This window comes from Coloeus monedula (assembly GCF_965178545.1).
Source record: "Coloeus monedula genome assembly, chromosome: 18".
In the NCBI taxonomy this organism is placed as follows: Eukaryota; Metazoa; Chordata; class Aves; order Passeriformes; family Corvidae; genus Coloeus; species Coloeus monedula.
The window spans coordinates 1,581,002-1,607,303 of NC_138798.1; the positions used below are offsets into that span (position 1 = coordinate 1,581,002).

Below are 26,302 nucleotides of genomic sequence, written 5' to 3' on the forward strand. Positions count from 1 at the left end.
AGCCTGGGGATTTCTGCAAATCACATTCACTGCCCTGGTATGTCTGGCTGCTAACGTGCTAATTATGCAGTCAAATTTAATTAAATGTTTTCAAGTAGTGAATAAACAATCGATACCTGTCATGACACCAAATGGTGCTGCTGACAGACAACCCCACTGCAGTCCTGTGGAGTGTGCAGTGCCAGAGTGCAGGGAAGGGAAGAGCTCTGGAAGGCAGGTGTGAGGTAATTAAGAAAAGAAGAAGACAAATGTAGAGGAGGGGGAAATCAGAACTCTCAAAGGACGGCAGCCATAAATTTGAAATAAAGAATTAAGATGAGTTCACTCATCTTTAATTCATGCACCACCACTGGATGGTAGGAATAGTTCTCAAAAATGAGCAAACTGCCCTGACTGGACAGAAATTTAAGCACAACAACAATAAAAAGGTAAAAATAGGAAAAGAAACAGTTAATTACCAGCACAGCACACTCTCTGTCAGGCAGAATCACATTTAAAACATAAAACATCATTTTAGCCCACTGTTACAGCCCTGCAAGTCTCCAATCCTTGGCACGCATTCTAATTCTCCTGAAAAAGATGTTACAAACGCCACCTCCTGAGCTGATTGATTTCCCCTTACCTGAGTCTGTCAGGCTTCCATCCCAGAGTACTCTAACACTTAAGGAACGCAAGGAAGATCCACTTTGGACCATGGACCTTTCAAGGGAAGAGGAAAACCTACACATTTCTTTGGCCCAGGAGCAGAACAAGAACTGGGATTCCTGATGCAGGAGTTTCCTCTGTAAGCCTCCTCACCCGCCCTGGGTGGATGTGCTCACCTCCCTGCAGCCCTCTGCAAAGGGAAACCAATGACATCTTACATGACAGAGGCCAACATCCTTTTAAATTAAAACACCTGCTTGGCTAGACAAGAACCCAGCTTCTGAGTGGCCAGTTTGGCTACTGAATTTGACTTGGTGACTGATTAGAATTTCTTTCTTAGGTGTCCCTGCTGCTCAGGTCAAGAGGTACCAGAGGGCAGGGGCTGTGGGCAAGGGAAGCACATGAACACTTGGTGAAGGAAAGCATGGATTGCTTTAAGCACACTGATACTGCCTGCTGAAGTGTTTCCACAGCCAGGGATACTCCACATACGGCCCCACTGCTCCTGAGGGAATCTCTGGCTTCAACAGAGCCACGAAAAGCAGAAATAAAGTCAGCAGGCAAGTGAAGTCCTGTGATTTCAAAGGGCTGTTGGGCAGGACCTAAGCCTGAGACTTAGCAGCTGTTTCTGTGCAGTTCCCAGGACTTTTGCTGTAGCACATTATCCTCAGACAGACAGTGGGCTCATTTTTGCAGGCACTTCATTTATCCTCGGTTAATCACACGCATGAGGTATGTAGGACTTGGCCCAATATTAAGAAGAACAGTCATGCAACTTCTGCCTTAATAAGCTGAGCACAAGCAGCAAAACCCATGTGGCCAGACTGACAGCAACAAGAAAGAAAGGCTTTACTTTTTTTATTGTAGTCTAAAGATTTCCACCCACTTTCACACCATGCATAATGGATTCCTGTATTTCGATACTGAAGGCTGTACTTTAGACAATTTATTTAAGCACTTTAAGCCTTTCACTGATAAAACTGGTAGTTAAAATTGTCTGTTTTATTTTTAGAACCCCAACAATGTGCATCAGCAACTGCAGGCCATCACTTAAGGGATTTGTTCTATTCTCTTCATCTCTACCCAATAACTTTCACGTCCTGGTATAATTAATTACCAACATTTCCAGAGAACATTCTTGTATGCTTGATCAGGTCAGTTTCAAAGTTCTTTAATTTATCAGAGAATCTATTTAAACAAGATGCCACGGTTTTTCCTGAGTCTCACTTCACAAGTTATTATTTTAAACAACCATTAAGCATTGTTTACTTTATCTACCTGAAAAACTGATTTTTAAAAAAAAGCAGGCCTGCCTATCAGTGCTTTCAGGTGCTCTGGAATAGATTTTTGCATTTTAAATGCTTTTTGCTCAACCACAGAATCACAACTGCAGAGGTTCAGATGTACACTTTGTTTCAATGCAAGTGCTGTACCTCCATGGCAGTATCAGCTGTGGGAACAATGCTCAGGCAGTAAATACTTTACCCCCTTCCATCATCCAACAGGAGTTACAGCTGCCCAGAGATGAAGTCCAGCATGGAAAAGGTTAAGAACCATCAAACAAAGCCAGATTTAGCCAAGAACAAAAGTAAAGGCTTACAAGTAATTACTTCTCCTTTTTAACAGCCTGGTGACTTTTTAATCCTTCTTCTGGCATCAGATGCTGCTGCAGCACTTCATCTGAACCCAAGCAGGCATCTGTTAAGCACATCACTGGCTCCAGTGTGACAGACCAGCTCAAATTCCTACAACCCAGTGAGCTCACTGGATGTGAAGCAGTGAGCTCTGATCTGCATTACTCTTATTTCTTGGATTGCCGTGTAAGAGGAATTTTCTTCGGGGGTATTTCACATGGAGCTGGAGCCCTGGGTGCTGGATTCACTGGAACAGTCATAAAAGCTTAATATCTTTGAGCTGTTCTTTCATGAGGTTGGTTTGAACTGACTTTCTTTTGGGCAGGGAATTAAGGGTTTAGATCATGGGTGGGAGATTACTGGCCAATGGCCACGGACCTTCAGTGCCTGATGTTTGATGAGCCACTGAGCCTTCAAGGCAACCATCTGCCTGTCCCCTCAGCCAGGAGGTTCTGAGCCAGAGAAGTCAGGGAGGAGCAGGAGACATCTGCCCATGCAAAGGAGGAGAAATGTGAGAAGCCTTCTCTGCACCTTGTCTGGCCCTCAGAGGCACATTTATCACTGCCCCTTCCAGGAAACAGCCCAGAGGAGCAGTGCTGAACAGATTCCTGTGCCTCTCTGCTCTCCTGTCACCCCAGCACAGCTGGAGCTCCCACGAAGGATTCTGTAACTTTTAAGGCAGGATCTTCTCCCTCCTTTTTCCACCAGCTTTACCATTATCTTTCCTCCATTCCTGAACGCAGCTATAATTGAATGCCACACTGATTTTAATTTTTGTTCCAATTCCACACCACCACAGTTTTAAGAAACAAACCCCACCTAATATTATTTGTACCACCCTCACCTAAAATCCTGCAAATGCTGTGAAGATGATCCCTGTTCCTTCCATGGACACCCCTTCCCACCTGCTCCTGCACCCAGATGAGCACCTTACACAAACCATGCCCTCACAAAAGTCCCCATCCTGAAATTCTCTTCTGACTCCATCTTCCACTACAAACCTGTCCTGCTCCTGGCAGAGCAAATCGCATATTCCAGCTCAGGAACTACAGAATAGGGAAAGAATAAAAGTAAGAAAGATTCACTTCAATCAGCACAGATGTTTCCTTCACCACAAAATGTCAACAGCTATGTTTTCTGGTTCATTTTCCCTTCATTTTCTGTGCCAGCACCACATTCAGTCACATTTAGTGACTTCACAGTGTACAAAATCTTTGTAACAGTATTTTGCTTAGAACTAGAGCTCAGCAAATACATTCATTCAGACCTCAGGATGACCTTAGCTGTACTCTCATCCCCTCCAAGTTCCCTTTTCTTAACATCTAGAAAAAGGAAATTTTGCTGATGGAAAGGCTGAGTGGAATCTTAAACCAAACAAGCTCAAATTCAGGATATGGAACAGATTTTTAACTGATTAAATATTACAGCAAAGGGAGCAAAGCTTCATTCATGTCTTCACATCCAGACTGGATTCCCTCCTGAAAGGCACGTTTTTCTCAGCAGAAGTTACTGTGTAAGTACAGGGATAACTGGAGCCTCATACTCCCTTCTGGCTAAAAAGATACAGTGCTGTGACCATTCCAAAAAATCAGCTGGATGGCAGGGTAACCGCAGAAGCCACATCTTCTGTTCCCTGTGTGTGCCCATCAGATTTGCTTCCTCATCCTCCGAGAACAGAGAGACTCTTGGACTAATTGCACACGGGCAATGTCATGTGTCAAGTGCTTATGATGACCAATTTGTGAAGCTAAAAATACGCTCTGCAAACAAATCTGGCAAAGAAATCCATAGAGCAAACACTTGAGGGAAACTGCAGCCTAACCTCAAATATTCTGTGAGCACCTGGTCAGGGCAATTTCATCAAATAAAATTAATGCTAACAAAGTTATTTTATCAGTTCTCTTTTAAATCCAGGGTTCACTAAACTGAAAGCTGAAGTCCAAGGGTAGGTTTGTACCTGCAGGGTTTTGCAGATGGACCTGGGATGGTAAATCCCCATTCACATATCTGTGGGTACAGAGTCTGGTAACCAACCAGACATATTTTAAGCCCAGATGTAGACAGAGTCTTATTTAGCCTAGATCAGAGTTCAATTAAACCACATCGCAAAGACTGTCAGGAGACATTATAATCAGTTATCGTGAACAAATTTCCTATTTTATTTCAGTGGGAGAGATTAACTTCATTCAGTATATTGTTAAACGAAAAATTGCAATAATACTCTATTTAATAGACTTCTCTCACATTTTGAGAGTATATCCTTAGTGAATTTATTCTTTGCATATAACTACAGATCAAATCTTCACTGAAGTTCAACAGACAAGTTGCACAGAAGTGAACGCTTGCCCCAGTCTTCGCCAGCAGAGGCAGAACAGTGGCATTTCAGAGCTGTCAGGAGCATGACAAGCACCTAAAGCAAGGACTGAACAAAGGTACACCAGGACCCCTGCACTCCTTTAAAACACGGAGACAACGGGATGGTCACCGAAACTAAGTGAAGGGAATTCGAAGTGGAGAAAAAACTATTTCAAACAAAGCATGATGAGATGATAGAGCTCATTGCCAGGGAGCTCATTCAGAATTGAAAGGCTGATTTGAATGCCTGGACTGATGTGCAGACCATCCAGAGCAGTGTCATTAACTACATGTAAAACTCCTTGCTTTAGTTGCATCGATTAGAAGCCAGGATTAGACCTCTGCATTATAAAGCCTTATCCAACATCTGTCAGGTTGTTCCATTTTCCTCAGGATTACCAACACAACAGACACGTGTATGAACCACAAATAGCTGCTTGTGAGGCACAGCCTTTTCACTAACAGAAGAGAGAATCTTTAAAGTCTCATTTGGAAACACAAAACTCTCAGGAAACTGCGCATTAGAAATGCATTTCCAGTATTTTAATAACAGCCTCCAATGTCTTTTGCAGTTCTGTACATCTCACCCTTTGGCTGCAAAATATCAAAATATCCTTTTATTACAGGTCTATCTTCTCTCTCACCCTCTATTTACAGAGGCTGCCTGACATTCAGGACTGAAATCTATAAATGGTTTTCTCAGACTGGTTGATGACCTTAAGAGTCTGTAAAACAACAGTGTACATGCAAAGGTCAGTGAAGATTTCCGGAATCACTCCCCCTCCCAGGGCTGACGTTCCCAATTGTCTGTGCTGCCGAAGCCATCTGACCTATTTAAGTGAGTTTGCTGTGTGGAATCAAAGATAAGTATCTGGAGCTCGAATTTCCGCTAATGAAAGCTTTTGTTAAGAGAAAAGGGTTGGAAAACTTCTATACAGGCACTATTCAGGTACTTGGGTTTTGTGCTGGCCAAATGTCAGTGTCCTGTGAGCAACATACAGTGGGCAAAATGTCACATGTTGGCCTTTCCTTGCAGCCCTGTTTCCCTCATTGTGGCAAACTCCATGGATTCTGCATCCATTCATTGTGTCAGTACTGCAAGTACAAAGCAAATGGCACTTAAGCTTATCCTGTCTGATAGCTGGAGAGCAGGGAAGGATTTAGGACACCAGAGTTTATTGCCAGCTCCATCAAAAACATATGGTAGCCATAGGAAACCTCTGCAACCCAGTTTCCCCAGCGATGAAATGAGAGAAGCTATCATTCAGTTTGATTGACTTGTGAGTCAAAAACACGCTGAGTTCATCACACAAAAGACCACGTAAAACAACTGTCTGTCTGGGGTTTTTTTCTGGTCTTTAAAGCAGGCAAAAATAACCCAGTGGAAATCACAAAGTGGGAAAAAAGTAGACAATGTGGTCAGTATTTTCTGCCTTAACCAGTACCTTTCCAGAGACCTGCACTGGTCATCTTCCATTGACGACACGCAGCTGAAGAAGCCTAATTTTCATGGCAGTACAATTATGTGAAAGACACTTCTCTGCAGGGGATGTATCAAATTTAGCCTCACAGGATGGCTCACCAAAGCCCCCACAACGTTTTAAAGTTTGGCCAGAATGCCATCATGATCGAAATGCACGAATATCACAGTTATCTGGGGTTTTTTTAAAGCACTCAAGTGCCATAAAAATGGGAACATGCAAGATGTAAGTTACAAACTTGAACAAGTTCTGGCCTTGGCAATGAATCAATTCCTTGTCCTGCCTCTCCTTCTCTAGTTTTTAATAGCTCCGTGCTTTCTCTGCTGTTTAAGGCTCTGTCAGATGCTGATAGGCACTCACTCACTCCTCTGTTCAGACACTGAATCGCTTTGCACAGCTCCTTATTTAAAGAGAGATTAGGGTCCTAGAGCCTGAATGGGGCAATTTGCTCAGCACTCTTCACTGCCACGAGAACCAAGAGTACCAGAGCTCAGACCCGTGCAGGATGAAGCTTTCAGCTGCAAAAGTGTAGAAAGAGGACACAGAGGACTCAATGAATAAATTACAATGTTTTTCCCCTTACCATCCAGAAAGAAAAAAAAAATTTTTTCTTGTAAATAGGTGCTAATTAAAGCCAGTGACATAAACAACAGGACTTCACCTCACATTGCTGCCAAAAGCCCCACACTGAGACCCAGCCTCCACTGGGCTCTGCATTACACAAGTATGAGGGATGCTACTCAAAGAGCCAGGTATAACCTGGCAGTAATTCCTAGGCTGAAAAGGAAAAAGGGATTTCTTACAAGCAGAGCTGAGCCAGCCTTTCCCCAGGGTTTGTAACACACTTTTAGCACACATCTTAATATGTTCATAACTGGCAACCCACATCTCAGGGCTTGTATTCCCAGAGTCCTGGACACTGCTGTGAATAAACCCCTTCAGACCTCTCATCCCACCCCAGCAACTGAACATACAACAGCTGCCATCATTTTCCACACTCTCTAGACAGGGAAGTCAGGCAGTGTTTTCCAGGAGGTTCTATCAGAGCGAAGCCCAAAAATCAGACATCTCTAGACTCATCTGATATTGTCACCCACAAACCCAATCCTTCCATTTTCAAACCTCCTTTACACACAGAAGGATAACAAACATGTGAGAAGCTGCATGGTTTTTGTAAAGGTTGGGCAAATCAACCTTGTGCCTGCTAACAGCCAAGAACCCCATTCCAGCCAACGGGAACACTGTGTAGCAACAGGAACTCCTGACCTGTGAAGAGCTGTAGATTTGGATGTCACAGCTGGGAAAGAATTGTTTTCAAGCACTGAAGTAAGCATTAGGTGGTGTCCCGTGCTTTAAAGACAATCGCAGTTATCTCTAGAATAACATTCCAACTGCCACACGGATTCTCTGGGAGTTTGTTTACATGGCTGACACTCTTCCACGACCCAACAGACTGTGGATCAACAACCCTTGGACACCTGTGAGAGAGCAAAATCCCTCCTGGAGAGCAGTTTCATTTCTTCCAGAGCACTTTCCTTAGACCTGTCAGCATGAGACTGTTCACAGGAGAGCACTGCTAACTGACTGAAGGGGAGGTAACCGAGATGTGAGGTGGTTTTACACAACTGCCTTCAATAAACCTTTCAGCTTCTTATCTTAGGGTCATGAAGGAGCTTTATTTTTCAGAGGAAGAAAAACGCTACCAGCAAAAATTATTTCCATGGTCCTGTCCAGTACTTGTTGTAGTTCCTCAATTTAGGTCCAGATCTGCAAAGCTCAAGCTCAGTAGCAAACTTCTGAATGGCCCTTCCACTGTGTGTGCAAGTCACCTGGAAAAGCTACTGGTGACAGTGTGGGGCAGTGCCACAGCTCAGCAGTGGTGCTGGGGATGCTCCAGGGAGGCAGAGCACAGCACAGGTCACGCAATGCTGCGCGTGGAGCAGGGACAGCGGCTCTGCACGTGGAGCAGGTGAAAGCACCAAAGCAAGGAAGGTAAGAGGATGTAAGAGTCTTACTGATGATGGATGGAACTTGGCAAGGCAAGGTAGCAAATGCTTCCAGGATTAGACTCTAGTCTGTCAGCTTTTCCGAGTGGGAACCAAGAGCCTCAACCTCCGCTGCCTGGCGTCTCCAGGAATCTGTGCAAATTTGGTGTAAAACATCTACATCGTGCAGAAAAGAAGACCACAGAAGTACTGACTTGGATCAGCTTTAAATGTTGCAGAACTTCACTCTTAGGAAACTCTCATCACTGGTATAAATCAATGAAGTTTCATAAAAGACAGAAAAATCACCACATGCTTTGCCAGCAATGACCCAGCCCCAGAAATATTTTCTAATTGCTTCTTGAGAAAAAAAAAGTTTATTATTTATATGAAAATTTAATTTAAAGCAGCCACTTATCCTTCTTTACTTCTTCCTCCTCTCCTTCACGGAGGGATTTGGAACACTAACAAACAGATGCAATGCACACACATTTTTAATACTTGCATGTATTAAATAGTTGCTTGTATGCAAACTGTGACTTAAACCCCGGCAGAATATCCCAATATCCTGGCTACAACCCTGCTAATCATCTCCATTTCCAAAATGCAATGAGGATTTATGAGAAGATTAATTGAGAAATGAGGCTGAGGGGGTGGGGGACAGCCCTGCCCATTCGGGAAATGAACTCAGTGTCACCTTTAACCTCCAAGTAATTCTTTGTCACAGAGCACAAAGCAACTCATCATTCCAGAAGAGCAGCAGGACAGAAACCAAGCGGAAATTTATCTGGTTAAACACCTTCTTTCCCAGAGATTAATCAAAAGGGATGCTTGGAGCACTGGTGTCTTTGTGCTCACAGCACCTCCAAGGGCTGCTTTTAAAGTGCCCCAGCTGCTGCTAAGAGAGCAAAGGATCTTGGGGTGAGCAGCTGCTCCCCAACCCCCAAATTCTGTCCTCTCAAGTACCCTGTCCTGACTCAAAAGCTTTGTGGGAGCACCCCAGCTCTCCACAGCAGCCACTGGTTTGGTGACCCCTGGTACTGAGGGGCAGAAGCAGGAGGGAAGGGGCTCCTCAAGCCCCAGTCCCCAACTTCAGCCCTTCCTTCATCTCTTCTTACCTGCACCAGAAACATGAGTGGGGCAGGAAATGACAGGGAGAACAAAGTGGTTGTGGTGTTGGCAGGGACAAGGGGAAAGTCAAAACTACAAGAGGAAGAATGAGATGCAGAAGAGGGAGTCTTCCAGAGGACACAAGCAGACCTGACAGAATGCTAAATCACAGTGAGAAAATGCAGCAGAAGAATGATGAACACGTGGTTTTAATTCTGTTTTTATTAAGGTAGAGAAGATGATTGAGAAGTCCCTCTCTAAAGTCTTTTATTTGCTCTAATGTCTTGCCAGGAAGGGCCAAACCAACACACTCCAACAGTGCCATACCTGAGTAGAGTGTCTGGGGGAACCCATCTGGAAAATCCAGTTCTGGAATTAGGATGCAGAAGCCAATGGGACCAAGTTCTTCTTTCCGAGACAAAGTTTATACAAAAGGACTAAATTCAGAAGCCAAAAATAAAGGCCTGCCTAAGATGAAGACACCTTGCGAGACCCTGGATCTAGTTTATGTTCAAAGCACAGCAACAGTCTGGTGCACTTCAGGGATGGCAATAACATCAGAGGCAGAGTTGGCCTGTGCAGCTCTGAAGGTACAGCAGAGCAATTCTGCATTTTCTGGAGCGGGTGGCCAACAGAATCCTACCTTCCTGCTGCTTCTCCAGTGTCCTTAACATCATTGGCAAAGACAAATGACAATGATGGATGCCAGCTTGTTATGCTGAGCACCACAAAACTGCACAGAGCAGATGACTTGCACCATCTTTTTAAGAGGTTGAACGTGTTGTGCTCCTAAAGTGCTGTTGTGCTCAAGAATCACTGAGCGCTCCCTGCAAATCAATGCAATAGAGCCCTGCTATACATTCTGCAAGCACTATTTTTATCCTTTCCCAAGATAACTTCCAAACCTTCCTCCTCCCCCACGTCCCTGCCACAGATCCCTAATTCACAGCAAAAAACATAGAGTGCCTCCTACAATTTTTTTCCAACATGTGCAGTCCTTAATGATAAATTTAATTTCTTCCTTTCTTTGAAACTCATCTTCATTCACCCTGGCTCCTAAGGGAAATTAATGAGGGCTCAGTGAATGTGTTTACATAAGATCCCCTCCAAATTTACGTTATTAAGCATTAGCAGTGTTTTTATCTGCCCTCTAAGGGATGGAGGGGCTGATGAGTCTGGCCAGAGATGTCTCAATACAGTGTCTGCTGTCCACTTGCCCCTGGCAGCCTCGGCAGCACTCACACCCTGCTGGCTTTGCTGCCAGCAGCCACAGCAGCTCTGGTGACAGAGCCCGGAGCAGGGGATGGGGTTACAGCTCAATAAAAGCTGCTGATTTCATCAGGAGCGTTCAGGGCTCCACTGGCAGCAAGGTGCCAGCACACCAAGGCACCCTCGGGGCTGAGGAGGCTGTAAGAGCCTGGCTGTCCCCACTGTGACCCTCAGTCACTCTGTGCCCAGGGCCAGGCAGGAGCTCATGGCACTGCTGTGGTACCACACAAGAGCCTGCCCACGCATGATCCACACCCAGCCGAGCTGGACCCCAGCTGCTCATCCCCAGGCAGCCTTTCTCAGGAAAGCCTCTCTGCTGCAGGAATTCCATCACTGCTGTAAGTTTTAGTTCCTGGTGGACTCCACCACCACAGCTCAGTCAGTAATACTGGAGAGAGGCTTTGGAGTTGGAACAAATCCTTCTGCTCATTCTTATTTACGTAAAAGAAATAACACAGCTCTTTGTGTAGCAGCAATAGTGTGTATCATCACAAGGAAACGTGCTGCATGCACAAGCATGCAAAATATGTATTTGTGCACACACTCACAACTACAGCTCACTTCTGTATGATAAACTGTAAATCCAGCTCTTCTTGAACTAGCTCTCAGCCTGACTGGTCACACTGTGTCTGAGCAAGGCAAGAGCCAGATACCTTCTCCCTGCTGTAACTTTTGTGATGTCAGGCATCTGGCTTCAGTAAAGCCTGTGGTCTAGCATGGCTATTGGATCTAGACAATAGGATTTCAGCAATGATTAAAGATGCCTGTGGCTTCTGGGCAGGCAGGAACAAAGGAAACCCTTCTGCTGGAAGAGAGGTTCGATAAAATTCACAGCTGTCTCCACTTCTGCAGTTCTGTCTCCTTCATTAGCTAACAAAGCAATAGACTTTATTTCATGAAAAGAAAAGGAAACTCTTACCCTCCTGACCAGCTTCCAGCAGCTATCCTGCAGTTCCTTTTGGCTCCATGTCTCCCCCCAGGTAGCCCTTGCCAGCTAAGGCAGAGTGGTACAAGAGCCATTACATCATCCACATTCAAGAACCAGAACTCTAATGGGGATCATTTTTCCTTCAATAAAGAAATATAAAACGAATGCCACCCTGAATTCCCAAAGTACTGTATTAACACTCTTGTCAGCTGTAGGGCTTTTGGACTGCTACATATTTTTTTTTCCCCCTTTATAAGTCTATTTAAACCTGTCTGCATTTCAGTTTGCTGAAGCTGTTTAGCCAAGTATGAACTCCATTCATGGCCAGCTGTAATGAACGTCACAGGCTGTAACCCAAGCAGGCAGTTGTGCCTGTTTGCTGGAGACTCTCATTCAAAAAACCAAAGAGAACAAGAGTAGTTCTAGAGATGCTGTAAATGCTGAGCTGCTTGCTCTGAAAACTAATGCAGAGTCTTGTTCTGCATTAGGCCTCTGAGTGAGGGGGGTGTAGGAGGGAAGCCTTGTTTACACCAGGCTCTTCTGAGCTAACAACTTCTATGGGATGTGTTGCTTTAAAGGCACTATCATGCATTGATTTAAGAGACAGATACAAGCATCTTCTACCCTTGCTGGATACAGAGCAGACTACGTAAAGCTCCTGCCCTCTGGGCTGCGTGGTAAAGAGCAGAACACGTCTCTTCTTGGTATAAATTTAAAGGGAGGACCTACAATATGGAGAAATCTTCAAAGACCAGTCAGGTTTCCAGTCCAACAACCCTGCCAAGTGTTCCTTTAATCCTTTATTTACCAGTAAATCTGCCGCTCTGTTCAGCAGGCTTTTACTGGGATTGGGTTTCAGCCTGAAACCCAAAAGCTGTAAGCATATGCTCTGTAGCCCTAATGAGAAACTCAATCTATTAATGAGCAGACCTTCTCCACAGGACCAGGTCTTGGCAACATGAGTCAGTTCCTGAACTTTCACCTCCTGCTTGGCAGCAGCCCAGGCTAACTCCACATCTCTCAGCTGGCTTACATTATCAGCTCATTATTAACATACACCAGGGCCAGATCTCTTTTACATGCACCCAGCAAACAGGAAACTACACAAGGGGAGGGCTCCTCATTTTTGTCTGACTCTGGAGCTCATAAAAATGACTAATTAGAACCAGCTCTGGTGGAGGCACTCTGCAGATCACACATTCCCTCTGAACCTTAGTCCTGACTGGGATGAACACCCCGGCATGCCATGGCAGCCCATGGCTGGCTGCAATAATCAGCCATCCCTTCCCTCTGCCACAGAACCTTGCAGCTCTTATCCCCCAGAGCTCGTGTGAGGCAGAGGCGTGCTGCTCTCCTTATTTTGGAGTCAAGGGACCATAATCCAGACAGAACAAACAACATGTCCAACATCACACAAAGGCACAGAAAGCTGAATTCCTGCAGTCAGTTCCTCTGCAGACACCCCCTGCAGCAGGGGGAACTGTGGGAACCCTTTGCAGCCCATTTCAAAGGGGGCTGGTGTGTACTTTAGATCTGCACGCTTGCATGGGCTCACAGACCTGGGCTCAGGGCGCCACTTTGAAGTGGCCTGCGAGCCCCCAGCAGTGTACACAGCACACTTTGGGAAAGCTTCCCAGGGCATCTCTCATGGTCAGAGCTCTCATGGAGCACGGGAGAGGATTCTCTGGCACAGCAAACACTGTCCTTAATGACACACAACTATTTGTCATGAGTTGGCTCACTTTGTTTTCCTCTTACACGATTAGTATTCTTTACTTTTGCTCTCCAGTCCCCTCTCCTCAGCTGTCATCCTTCAGCTCAGGAAACTCAGCAAAACAAAACAAACAAACAAACAAACAGAGTCTCTCCTCCAGATGCCTGGTTCAAATCCAGTCCAGCCAGGCAGCATCTGAAAGTTGCACCAGCCTGAAAATTGTTTCTATCTCATCTGAGCACAGATGCCAGCAGAGTCCCCACAACAGAAAATGTAGAGGGAGATACACTCAAGGAGCAAGACAGGCCAGCAAAGTCTCCTCAGGTCAGACAGGTGGCTATTAGTGATGTGGATCAAACTAATGCTGTCACACAGCATTCTGGACCTGCAGTCATCCCAGCTGAAGGTGCATCCATCCTCTTGATGCACTGAGTTCACACCCACCCTGAAACACACTGTCAAGCAAACCAGACTTAACAAGAATCAATATAAAATCTGCCAAAATCTCAGAGCCTACACAAGCCCCTAATTTTCTTTGGCTGCTCAAAAGGTAGCAATTTATATTCCTTTTCTAAAAAAATTAGCTGTGGTTAGAATTACTTTTCAGAGCTGATCTCATTTCATAACTTGCCTCCTATTCAGATGGAATTTATGCACAGATGCTCAGAGCCAAAAATCTGTTCTCATTTACTCCACAGCAGAACAGGTAAAGAGCAAATATATTCCAGCCAGGTTGGTGCCTTGCTGCTCCAGCCTCCCCTAACAGCAGCAGGCACGAGGAACTCACAGCTGCCAAAAGTCCTGCTGCTCCAAGGGGATTTTGTCAGCTCTGCTCCTCTGGAAGTCTCATGCTGGTAACTAGAGGAGAACTAATACAAAACACTCTTACAGGGCCAAGATCTTTCAAATGCAAAAGAGCTGGAAATAGATTTTTAACTATTTAAAATGCACTATCTTCCCAAAACTGCGGGTCAAAACCTGCAGAGAGCAAGACCTAAGGAATCCTTTGTGGAAGCAGTGGTGATAAGAAAAACAAGAGTACTTCAGATCAGCCGGTCAAGAATAAACCATACAACTCCTCACTGTAATTACGCCAAGATGATAAAACTCTGAATTCAGATGAAGGTTTGTTATCCAAAATAAGGTAGTCCCACAATAGAGGCACCATATCTGTAATTCTCCTAGGGCTGCTGAATTACCTTAGGCCATTCATTTCTAAGCAGGTAGAAGCTAATGTAAAATAACTGAAAAGTCTTTTGCAGAAAGAAATGCCTGGGGCCTCAACTAAAGCTCAAAAAATGGCTTGGGGTCTTTGAAAGGGTGATTATGTAAAGGAAAGTGGTATTATTAAAATTATAAAACCAAAATAAATTAAGGTGTATCAACATTAATGGTTGACTCAAGCAATGGGAAAACGTATATTTAAGCACACTTTCATTATTCATTCATATAGTTCCACATGATAAAGAGATGCCAGCAATAGTACAGGTGGTGGAAAAGCAGACATAAAAATTTGTTAGATATTTGATACCAGTCTGATTGCAAAGAGAAATTTCATTCCCAATAATGTTTACAGAAGGCAAAGGAAGTCCAATTCATCTTAAAAATAAGGGCATGGTACCAACTCAGTCACAGCAATGGACTTCCTCCTTCTGGCTTTCTTGCTGCTTGGGACTGACTGAAAATCTGGGCAAGATAATTTTCCAATATATAAAGCCACATGTTCTTATCCTAAAAAATAATCTGGATTCCAGCAGCGATTTAAACGTTCTCTCCAAGTATGCAGATGCAACTCCTGCCTCCTTGGTAGTAGGCCCCTACAGCTAAGAATGGGACCAGTCACTTAAACTGAAATACCTGCACAGGCAACCTGATTTGTGATGCTCAGGTCCCTCAGGTCTCAGCAAAATTAGCCCCATTAAGAAACAAAGCACAGTCTGGTGCCTACATATGGATTTAGCAATTTCACTTTATGTTAGCCAATTAGAAAACACTGGCTCTTTTCCTTTCCCAAATGCTTTCAAATTAAGGAGGGAAAAAAAAAAAAAAATCAAAACACGTAGCAAAGGCTGAACAAAGATTGGTACTTGATAGAATTTGCATGTAAATCCTCCAAGATTCAATTTTAAGTAGAAGCAAACAAGGAAAATATCTACTGCTCAGCCTTTCACAACCACACCAACCTTATCTTGCATTTAAAGGCTTTAGAGGCACTTCAGGACTGTGCAGCAGTGTTTGCAGTCTGAAAGCCGTGAACGCTGCCTGTTGCTGAATAAATACCAGATTATTAAAATTATCTGCCCTAAGAGCAAACACCAAGGAGGTGCTGAGCCCTGACTGTCCTGTTCTCTCCTCAGCCCACCTCAGACCCTCCCTCACTGCACAAACCCACACTGACAGCTTCAATGTGCTCCTGGCTCCTAAAGGATTAATGGCAACTGGCAGAGCTCCCTGTCAGTAGAGTTCTATTTTCTGTGAGTTTCTCCCCACCTCAGCCATGCACAGCAGAGATGATTCATCTTCCTTGGTCATCCCATCCATCTGGAGCACAGGAAAGCCCTGGTTCCTGTGAATGCTGCCTCAGATAACATGTGTGATCAGGAACAGACCCACTGAGCACTTACTGGCAAGTATCTCTGGTTGAGGTATTTGCATTTGATGTGGGCTAGAAGTATTTCCTTGGAGTTTTAGCTTCATTTCCTTTCAGAGAAACAATTCTCCCCGTTTTCCTTCAAGCTTACATACTTGAATTATCCTATCTCCTTAAGCAGCAAAAAAGCAATAACCCAACAGATCCAGGAAGTATCAGTGGCATTATTAATGCAAATAAAGGATTTTTCATAGCATTTTTAAAGTTATTACAAAAAGAGCATAAATAAGCCTCACTGATGGAATATTAGTATTAGATGTTGGTGGGAATCAACTGCATGATACAGTCAAGTAAACTTTTTGGGCACATTTAATTCCTGTAACTGCCAAATAACCACACGAACAACTTTGTCCTGTTAAAACTCCTTCTGTTTTGCATTTTCCATTCATTTCCTTCCAGCCTCAACAGTCCCCAACTCAAAAAGCTTCAACTGAACCATAACAAGCCTCACAATAAGGCACCTCAAGAACTAAAGAAGACAAATGTTCTTCTGGCTTTTAAAGCTGCATTTCTCATTAGAAATGCTGCCAGTTGAAACAAATCTTGAAAGGTGAGCATGGGCTAATGGGCAGAGAAGTAAGATGGAAGCTGGCACACCTAGGTTTTATTCCTGATCTCTAGATTAGTCACTAAAATACTAAATACTGGCTGCCTTCAATCTCATTTAAGAAGTAACTACTTGCAGCCAGGATCACATTCCTCATATAAAGCAGGATGACAGACAACTGGTACAGAAGATTGCATTCCCAACTTTGGTCTATTCAGACAACAGAAGATAGGCTCAATATTGAGAGAACCCAGGCAGCCTCAACTCTAGGTGGCGTTGGCAGCTCCTCTTAGAATCCATGAATGTGCTCCAAGGTATCAAACTCAGGGAGATTGAGACTGAACTGGTTTTACTGCAGACAGAAAGAGCTGCTCCTACTGAGCTGATGGGAGAACTAGAGAAGTCTGTTTAGTAATGCCAAAATGGACTGAATAGTTAACAATATGCACTGGTTCTGTTGAGAATTACTATCATACTCAGAAAGAACTGAGCATCTATGAACCATCAGAAACTATCTCTCCATTTTTGCAGAGAATAATGGTGCCAGTAGGCAGGAACTGTGACTGCAGTGCCTAGCACACAGGCACAGGTTAAATGCTACCATATCCCTGCCCTGATTACAGAATGCGAGTGAACTGCAAATTCCCCAAACAGAGCATTTGCACTTTTCATTCTGTGACTGAGCTGATTCACCCAACCAGGACTCCCCAAAATACCACGATTCCCAATACACTTAACCCTCACAGCTGCCAAACAGGAGCCTGAGTTAGTTCTCATCTGCACTTCTAGCAAGGATCTGATGCTGCTTAGGAGCTGCAGTTATGGATCTCATCTTTGGGAGGGTCACAACTTCCAACTTCTGCTGATGCTGCCACAGAAAGGGAAGTTCTGAAGGAGAAGCAAGTGGGAAACGGGGACCTTCACGACAGCAAGGGCTGGAAGCTTGTAGCCTCTGGCACCAGGAGAAAGGTCTCTCCTCCCCTGCTGATCTGCAGTTACAGAATGGATTCAGGGCTCGGGCAGCAGAAGAGGGCTGGGAGGTCTGTCCAGAGACACATCAGAGCAGGCTGAGCCCCAGGACACCCAGGAGCACCAGGTACAGTGGGAGACGATTGCTGGAGGGAGCAGAGCCCTCCCTTTGCCAGCCTGCTGCCCAGGGCACTCTGCTGCCTTCAAGGGATGCTGTGGAAGAACTGCCGACGCCTCTTTGGCCCTGACACTGTTACCTGAGCTGTTCTCTCATCCAGGCACCAAAGGCAATGGAGCCATGGATCACATCAAGTCCAAACACGTGGCTCTGGGGGTGACAGCCAGGCCAGGAGGCTCCGTGTGATTTTCCTCCTGGATCTCGTGTTGCCAGCAGGCCAAGAGCACAGCTGCACTGTGTGCTCAGTTCTGCGTGCTCCAGCAGAAGACAAACACACTCAAACAAGGCCAGCAAAGGGCCACTGAGATGACTGAGGGACGGAGAGTCCGACCCACGACCACTGCTTTGAGGCACTGCCTTCTGGCCACGACTCTGCACTGAGCAGGAGCCATTTGGTTTCCTCAAAGCAACTTCAATCGCCACCATTCCTCAGAGCTCTCTAGTCCTCAGTCCTAAAATGAGCCACAGCATTTGCACAGACTCCCCACGTGCTGGCTGAGCCCTGGACAGGGAAGGTTTGCACCAGGAGCACAGGTACACAAGGGGCAAAGCTGGATGCTGTTTGAGTCTCCAAAATCAGTTAGGGAGTGCTTGTAGTGCTCAGATCTCCCAGTCACATCACACGAGTATACATGGCACCCTTAAACCAGACATTTCAGAAAGTGGATATGAGAAACAAGATGTAAATGCTCTCCCACTGTGGCCATGCCAGAGATTGCTTTGAATTTATTACTGCTCTGCTGCCACAAATTCTTTATTGTGGAGAGCCAGTTCACTGACAAGCAGCTCCTACAAGCAGCCAGGACTGGCACACACACTCTGGGTGTGTTTCCAGGGCAAATGCCAAAAGAGGGCTTTGTGGCCTCATGGTCTCCCAAATTACACCTGTAACTTCCAGAAGGAAGAGATAAATCACTCCCAAGTAATACCTGGCCACTCAGGTGAGGGATGACCACAACCTTTTCTTTGTGACTGGAGGGGAGTTTTGTTAATTCTCAGCACAGCATTAAAATGCTGCTTAAGTCTACTCCTATGACAACTTTTTATTTCAAATGATTGTTTATGAAATTTAATAGCAGCAGCTCATTCCTGGGTGATGGTGTCTTTGACACAGAACACTTAAAGTGAAATGCAAGTGGCATTTTTGTATGGTTCCTGTACTGAATATGATCACAGCCCCGGCTAATTAAAGTGCAGATGAGCAGCCATTAGGTCTGTACGAGTTAATTGGCCTTCTCAGGGGCCAAAATTAAAGTTATAACACATCTAGGGTGCAGTCTTTCAGGCTGAATTTGCATTACCACATTTGGAGTCTGGGAGCAGCCAGCATCCAGAACCAGCAATTCTGAGGCTCAACCTACAGGGCTCTAAAAATTTGGTCATTTCTTTCCATATTTGTTCGTAGGCTGAGCTCTTGTGAAAATCTGGCCTCTGGGGTTTAAGCAAAATTCAGTCTGTAGTGTAAACTCCCCGTTTTGCAGCTGGAAGTTGATGTCAGTAGTTTTCCCAAACACTGAACGAGCATCTGGCATGCCAGGAGTCTCCTTGCCATAAATAAAAAATCTGATAGGTTTAAAAAAAACCTTTCTATTGCCAGCCTTACCCAAGTTTGCTGTATTCATTTACTGGTTTAGACAAAGTGAGCTCAAAAAAATACCATAAATTCTTTGCCCAGACCTAACATCCAAGCCTGAAACTTTTTTCCTTGGAAACAGCTTGGTTATTCAAGTCTGGTAAAAAATTTGCATTTCTTGTTCCTAACCCAGATGAGAAGCATAAAACCATCTACTTGAGAAAAAAGTTAAGAAAAAAAAAAAACCCTCCAGTAGCAATAAACAGATCACAACCTATTGCAAAGTATGAAAAACTGGCTGCAACAGAATGTGACTGTAAAATGGTCATGCTGTTATGCAGACTCAATAGCTCGTTTAAAAAGAGTGCCCAACTCTTCCCTGCCTTCCTTCCTCTGGACTTTCTGTCCTTCTCCTTTCTGAGAATATGAATCTCTCAAATTATATTCATGAGAATAATCACTAAATCACTGCTGCCAGTTGTTCAGGGCCTGGGCAAATATTGGGATCTCAGAGGAATTACAGACATGAAGACAGTTAACTGCTGAACAAAATATTTATGGTAGCTAATTGACAAGTAGTTAATTACCAGCTACTTTAAAAAACAAAGCTCATATTAAACTTTTTTCCGTTATGAAGCACATTTTCCCTTCAGTGAGATGCTTACAGGATATACCCAGTCAGAGAGAGCCCCACTGCAGCCTGAAAGCTGCTGTTGCCAAGCTCAGCCTTTGGAAGCTGCACAGAATGTCACCTATTTGCTGCTATTTTCCCTGGAAGTTTAATACATCCATCCAAAATCCAGCCATCTAAATCCACTTGGCTTGATTCATTCATTTACTTTTAGTTTTGCCTTTAAGCATCTCTCTAGATGTCTGAAAAGAAAGAGAGAAAGCAATTACTTGATTTCATCCTTGGGATTTTAGCTCTCAGCCTCGGCATGGTGCCTCTTTAGTGCTTGATGAGTGTCTAAATTCTCCCCAGATTAAAGAGGGTTGTCTTCTTTCTCTGTGTATTATACGCACAGAAGAGAAAAGAAAAATCAAAGGGGTCCAAACTTCACTGGGTGGAAATCCACTCTGTTTCCTTCTGCTCTGGAGAGGCTGTGCCAATTTACACGTGACAAAGATCTATCTCAAGGCATTTTTCAAGCAGATACATACATTTAAATATGCTAGAAACCCTTAGCTATGATGTTAGAGCCTGAATGAATTCCGTACCGAAATGCCTCTTTTAAAGCTGTAAATATGATCCCACTGAGTCAGCTTCCAGGAGGAACCCCCCAGGACAGTTTGAATCTGTGCCCCAGAGATCACTGCCTATAAACTGGAGGAAGAGGAATGGTTTGCTCAATACACAAAGTAGGGCTGAGCACAGAAAAATAATTAGAGAAAGCTACTGTTGTAGTTCTTGGGTTTATTTCTGTCTGGAAGTCCTTGAATAATGATCCCAAATGCACCACCAGTGATTACTGTTTCCCAGTGATTAATCAGCTGCAGAGTCGCCGTCTTTTTCCTTCTTCATCATCTCCCTGAGAGCAGAGTGAGAAGCCATGCAGTGGCTTTTGGAAATGAAGCATTTTGTTCAGCTGCTCTGTATGAAGCCCACATGGGGGCCATACATTTCAGACTTGAGCCTCTCTTTTCTCAGCCAAAATCCTTAATCTGCGAATTATTTGTAGAAATGGGAATTAAAAAAGAATTTGCCCTCTTTTCCCCCAATCCCTTTAGAGCCTGTGTTCCTAAGGCAGCTTTCAGCAGCCCTCCTTCTCTGCTTGGTAAAATGTGTGCAGCAAATGCACAGAACTGAGGTGTGGGAGGGAACCTCAGAGATAAGAACTCCCCTGGACAAATTCCAGCTTCACAAGAGAGATCAGAGCTGACCCCTCCAGCTATTTTCAGATCTCTCTCCAACAGAGGACTGTGGCTTAAGTCCTTCTAGGAAACACTAAGGTCCCCAAACTTCCAGGGCCCAATGGGACTGGTCCAAAGGACTCCCTAATTTACAATGCCTATTTACTCAGTAGTAAGTGTAAATTCAGATGTTTTTCCTTTTCTATGACTCCTAAGTACCCACTTACCCTGCAATAGTTATCATTAACATTTTAACCTGGTAACAAGGAATCAAATAGATCTATGTAGATATATTAAGAGTAAGCAATAATCCACTCTCACGTTTGGGATAATATTCTGTTCACATCAAAGCTTGCTTTTTCCATGTTTTCAGCTTCTGCTGTGAAAAATTTCACCCCTCTTCCAGAAAGCCCACAAATGAAACAAATGAGATCATACACAAAGATGATTGATCTAAGTGATAGAAATGCAGCAGCTAAATATGAATATATGATAAAATGCAGAAAACACTAAGTCTCTGATTTTACTTAATAAGGAGGATTGTAGATGAACTTACACTGCATTTTTCAATGGATAATCTCCTTTTATCAACTAGGAAGAACCCTACTGATGCTGCACTAAGAAGCACTGTGCAAACTTTTATTACAGAAGCTAGGGAGACAGCTTCTCTCCTGCTTAGAAACAGCTTCAGCCCATACTTCCAAGGTCTTTGCTCTCACTAGCAAGAAATCTCACTGCTGGGAGCCCTGCAGTGTTTTCTGAATGGCTGTTAAATTCAAACTCTAAAAATCCTTATCTGCAAAGCCATCTCAGACAGACAGTATCAGCCAAGTCAGAGCTCAGCCCTGCTTTGATTCTCCAGGTACAGACACACCACCAAAATAACAGAGAACCAAATGTTATCCAAACCCCACATCTCTGACAAGAACATTCCCAAACACTGACATTTAGTACTCTGCTCACTGGTAAATCACACGTTGAACAGAACAAGCACAAAGTTAATACCAAAAAGCAAGAAATGCAGACCTGGACCCTATGAAGGAAAAGACAGGATATACATTTCAAGAATGAGAACTGTAAGATAAGTCTGAGAACCATTTCCAGCTCCACAGTGCCATGTTACCTGATGTTTGCCATTTCTGACAATAATGCCTGCAGTTAACACATTCCAGCTGGGAAGCAGTACTAGCATGTTAAAAAAACTCAGCCTTTGATGCCCTGATGAAACAAACCTTGGATTTTTTCCTAGATGTGCAAACCACCTTTGTAGAGCACTGCTAGGTACTGTAATCAGCCAGCCCTTCTGGCCATTCCCAGCTGGGACAGAATTACGTGGCCACAGAGTAACTCCCCTCCTTATGTCTGGAAATACAAAACCAATAAAGGTATAATCTATGGCTAAAAAAAAAAAAAAAAAAAAAAAAAAAATGGAAAAGCAAGGGTTTTAAACTGTATTCCTAAAATAATAGCTAGTGTTCTAGTTCAGCAGCTCTGGCATTAAATTATTTCATGGGGAGAAAAATAATTTACTTTTTAACACCCATATTAACTGCCTCGAAAATATTTAGGTCTTTTCTACTGTAACTTGAAAGGCACATCTTAACTTGCTCCTCATATCCCTGAAACTGTGACAAAAGCCTGCAAAACTCCCATCAGCTGTTGACATGGTTTTGTTTTCTGTAAAGACCCACATAAAAATTGATAGCAAACCTCAGTGCTTCTCTCCCTTCCTGACATAACTTGACCAGAGAATTCAAAGGGGTCAGACCACACAAATGCATGAATCACATTTGATCCTGGTTTATAGAAGTCAATGGAGTCATACCACAGATGGCCTTTAAATCTCCTGTGACCTGAAGGACTGATCAAATGCACTGCTCAGAGCACACTGGGTGTTTTTTCCCCACTGTCACCATAATATTTTAATCTTGAACGTGCTGAGTTTCAAAGCACCCTTCTGAGGCCGTGTTATCGCTTCTTGTATCAGGTGAACACAGCCGTGGTTTGCCCAAGGTTACACAGCCTGTGGTGGCAGAGCAGGGAAATTCTCTCCAGCTCCTAATTTCACATTTACAAATGTAACAGCAGCAGACTACGGTACAATGGTTTCCTTACTCATAGTAGTCCACCCTTAATCATAAAAATTGCTCATGGGCATCACGCAGAACCATCTAAAGATTGTGATCATGAGTCTGAAGGCACTCAAGAACATGGAATTCTTTATGTTCTTAACACAGGAGCCCCATAAGAACTTCTCACAGCTTTTATTTAATACAGTCTTAGGAAGGACTGCTCCCAGCTCTGTAGTTTAAAATCTCAGATGCTGATTTTGTGATAGTCATCTTAGGACTGAGGAAATGTTAAGTCATATTAATGAGGTAAAAATGTTACTCTACATCATAAAACTCAGCCAAAATGAGAATTAACCTAAGAAAGACCAGAAACTGATTGTCACAAATTCAAAGCCATGAACTCAGATCAGATGCTTTTATACCTTAAGGGCAGTCCAAGCTGGAAATTTGTGATGAAACTCAAAACCAGGGAAAGCCCTCTGTGCTGTTGCCAACACAGTCAAGAGAAGAAAAAGCCACAGAAACTGTTGTGCATTTTCAATAGAAAAAATATTATGGTTCTAGAACTGTATCAGCATCCAGACTTTCAGAAAGGAAAGTTCATGTGAAAGCTGCTAAACAGAAGACAAAATAAAAACAAAAAAGAGGGGATGGGAGAAACTGAAAGTCTCATAGAAGGAGATAAACCCAATTACAGATCAAAATTATTTTGTCTTCCCCTCCCAGTTTTAGGCATGAAGGCAAGTCCACCAGCTTTCAGTGGGAACTGGGTGATTCTCTCTGCTAGTCCCTTTGGAAAATTCCACCCCCATCTTCTCTCCAGACTCATCTACACCAAGGATTTTTCCTTCTTTCGTGTCTGCACTGAAGACAGTACATGTTCCTGAACTGCCTTCACCCCATCTTCTACTTCACTGAAAGTAGACAAAAAATAGCACTCAGTTTAGTTTTCCCTTTTTTTAAATCCACATCTTTGCTCCCTGCACTCAGCAATGGGAAACAGATTCAGCCAGCCTTAAAACACTATCTCAGCAACAAAGCATGCAATGTGCTCCATCTCATCTCTCCACTCCAACTGAGTTTACAGCAGTGGGTGGTTTTCAAACCTAACATTTGATCAAAATGAAAAACCGGGCATTCCTTTCACCCCATGACAGGCAGGCTGATATAAATCACAGCCTTCCCAGCAAGGGTTCTTCCACAGACAATGAGTTGTGGCAGTGCCTCAAAGCTCAGCCCCGGCCATTGTAAGAGAAAGTTTCAGGTTTTTAAAGCAGGCCTGGGCTTTTTACAACAGTACTAAAACCAAAGGAGGGAGAGAATTTATGGTATGGTTGTTTGAGGGGCAAAGAGGGTGTTTCCCCTTCAGAAGTTGTATTTGCAGTGCATTGCTCTGGGTAGGTTTCTGCCAGTGCCTGCTTTTAGTTTTTTTTGTATTTCAGTAGCATTGAAATCTCCAAGTTGGGGCAGCCTCACAGCATTCTACACTCACACACATTTACACATCCCACAAGTTCATTCATTGTTCCCTCACTGTTTTATCAGGGAAAAGAACCTCTTCCTCATCCACCAGGAGACAAGCTCTCGGATCTATCTGCTCAAGGAGAGGGCTGTACCAGACATCCTCTGGTTCTCATTTAGGAACACGAATGGTGTAGGTAAGCATTAAGCAGTAGCTGTTAAATTCGTGTGTGTGTGTGTGCACAACACTGCAGAGTGTGATCAAAGCAAAGCTGATGCCGTACACGGCGCTGCTGCCTTTCCTCCCTAACCCAGTAACCTATTAGAAATGCCCTCCAGCCTCAACAATTTTAAGCCTTGACTTCAAAAGATCAGCTTATCCTGCAGGGCTAAGCTGACTGACAGGTGGGGGTCAGGAAGAAGCCCCATCCCTCCCTGCAGCCGGGGGTGTAGAGTTGCACAAGTGGCCGGGCACGCTGGGGGTGCCGCTGCATTCCCGGAGCCGTGCGGAATGGGCCAAGCTGGGACACCTCTGTGCCCCACGCAGCCCTCTGCTGCTGCTCCAGCCCGGCTCTGGGCAGCAAGAGCTGTGTTTAATGAAGGCTGTGCCACAGAGAGGCGAGAAATCGGGGCTTTTGTGGAAGTCAGCTATGTTAACGTGGGAGCTGCCTGACTTTGTCTGCCTTCAGAGAGCTGCTCACCTGCCAGGGTGCCAGGGAGGGCTCAGCAGTGCTGGGCACACCAGCCGGTCCCACTTGAACAGATGCACTCTCAAACCCTCAGGGAGCACAGCAAGTGTTTAAAAGGTGCCTATCCCAAAAATCAGTGAGCGTTGCTAACACCTAAGAGTACAATGAACACAGCAGATTAAAAGAGGAATGAAGAAAAGGCTGAGAGCTTAATGAGCACACTGAGGAAAGACAAGCTCCACATAGAGAGGTTTGAGAAGCATCCAGGTGGAGAGGGCACCCAAAGGTTTGCCCCTTGGGGTTTGTGTATCTGTGATCAAAAGGTCAAGAACCACTGCAAGAGACACCAGGGCACAAAGTCTGTCACACACAGCCCCGGAGCAGGGCCCGAGCCTTCCCTCCACAGCTGGGGAATGCACAGCACACAAGTCACACCTGGGCAGGTATTTCTCAGCACACCAATACCCACCAAGAGAATCGAACTGTACTTTTCCTCTACACTCTCTTCCTATAAAGAGGGAATATCTATACTTACATATATAAAATTATACTTTTTTCTTCCCCAAAAAATTGTGTAACTGAACTTAAAACACTTCTCTAACTAAGCAGTGCAGGGTTATATTCCAGCAACATGTCAGTTGTTTCCCTCAGTTGTGAGCACACCCCCCCGCCTCACCAGGTTTGCTGATGGCATTACTGTTCAAGGAACACATTCTCATGCAGTATGAAAATATAAGAGATACAACAGCCAGGCAAATAAGGGTATTAATTACCTAATGAATGTACAGTGTTGTTTCTCTGAGACACTAGAACCTGCTGAACAATCACATTTCCTGCTTCAGAAATATAAAAATCTAGAGGGAAACAAGTAAAATTATTTACTCCAAGTCCAGATTATGGGGTGGGAGGAGCAATTCAAAATTACAGGGAAACCAGTTAGTCTGTCTTCAGAAAGAGGTGCACACAAAGCTGACTTTGAAAGCCTTTTCCTGTTTTCAGACATGAATTTGGATTTCTGTGGCACACTATCCAAACCAGGCCACGGCTTTGAATTCAACAGTCAACTCAGCAGTACCAGAACTTTCCAGTCACTGAACTTCAGCTGTGTGTCAATTCTGTGACTGGTAAATAATGCAGGAATATAAGCACAAGTCTTGGAGCAGTGAGCTCAGTGTCCTGCAGCCGTGCTGG

The 26,302-nt window shown here is 44.2% G+C and overlaps 1 protein-coding gene across 2 annotated transcripts in view; it reads right to left on the minus strand.

Annotated features, from left to right (window-relative positions):
• Window positions 1–26,302, minus strand: part of TMEM132C (transmembrane protein 132C) — a gene marked incomplete at both ends in the record, with an annotated part of 190,908 nt that overhangs the window by 136,575 nt on the left and 28,031 nt on the right. The gene's annotated exons all lie outside the window — the stretch shown is intronic.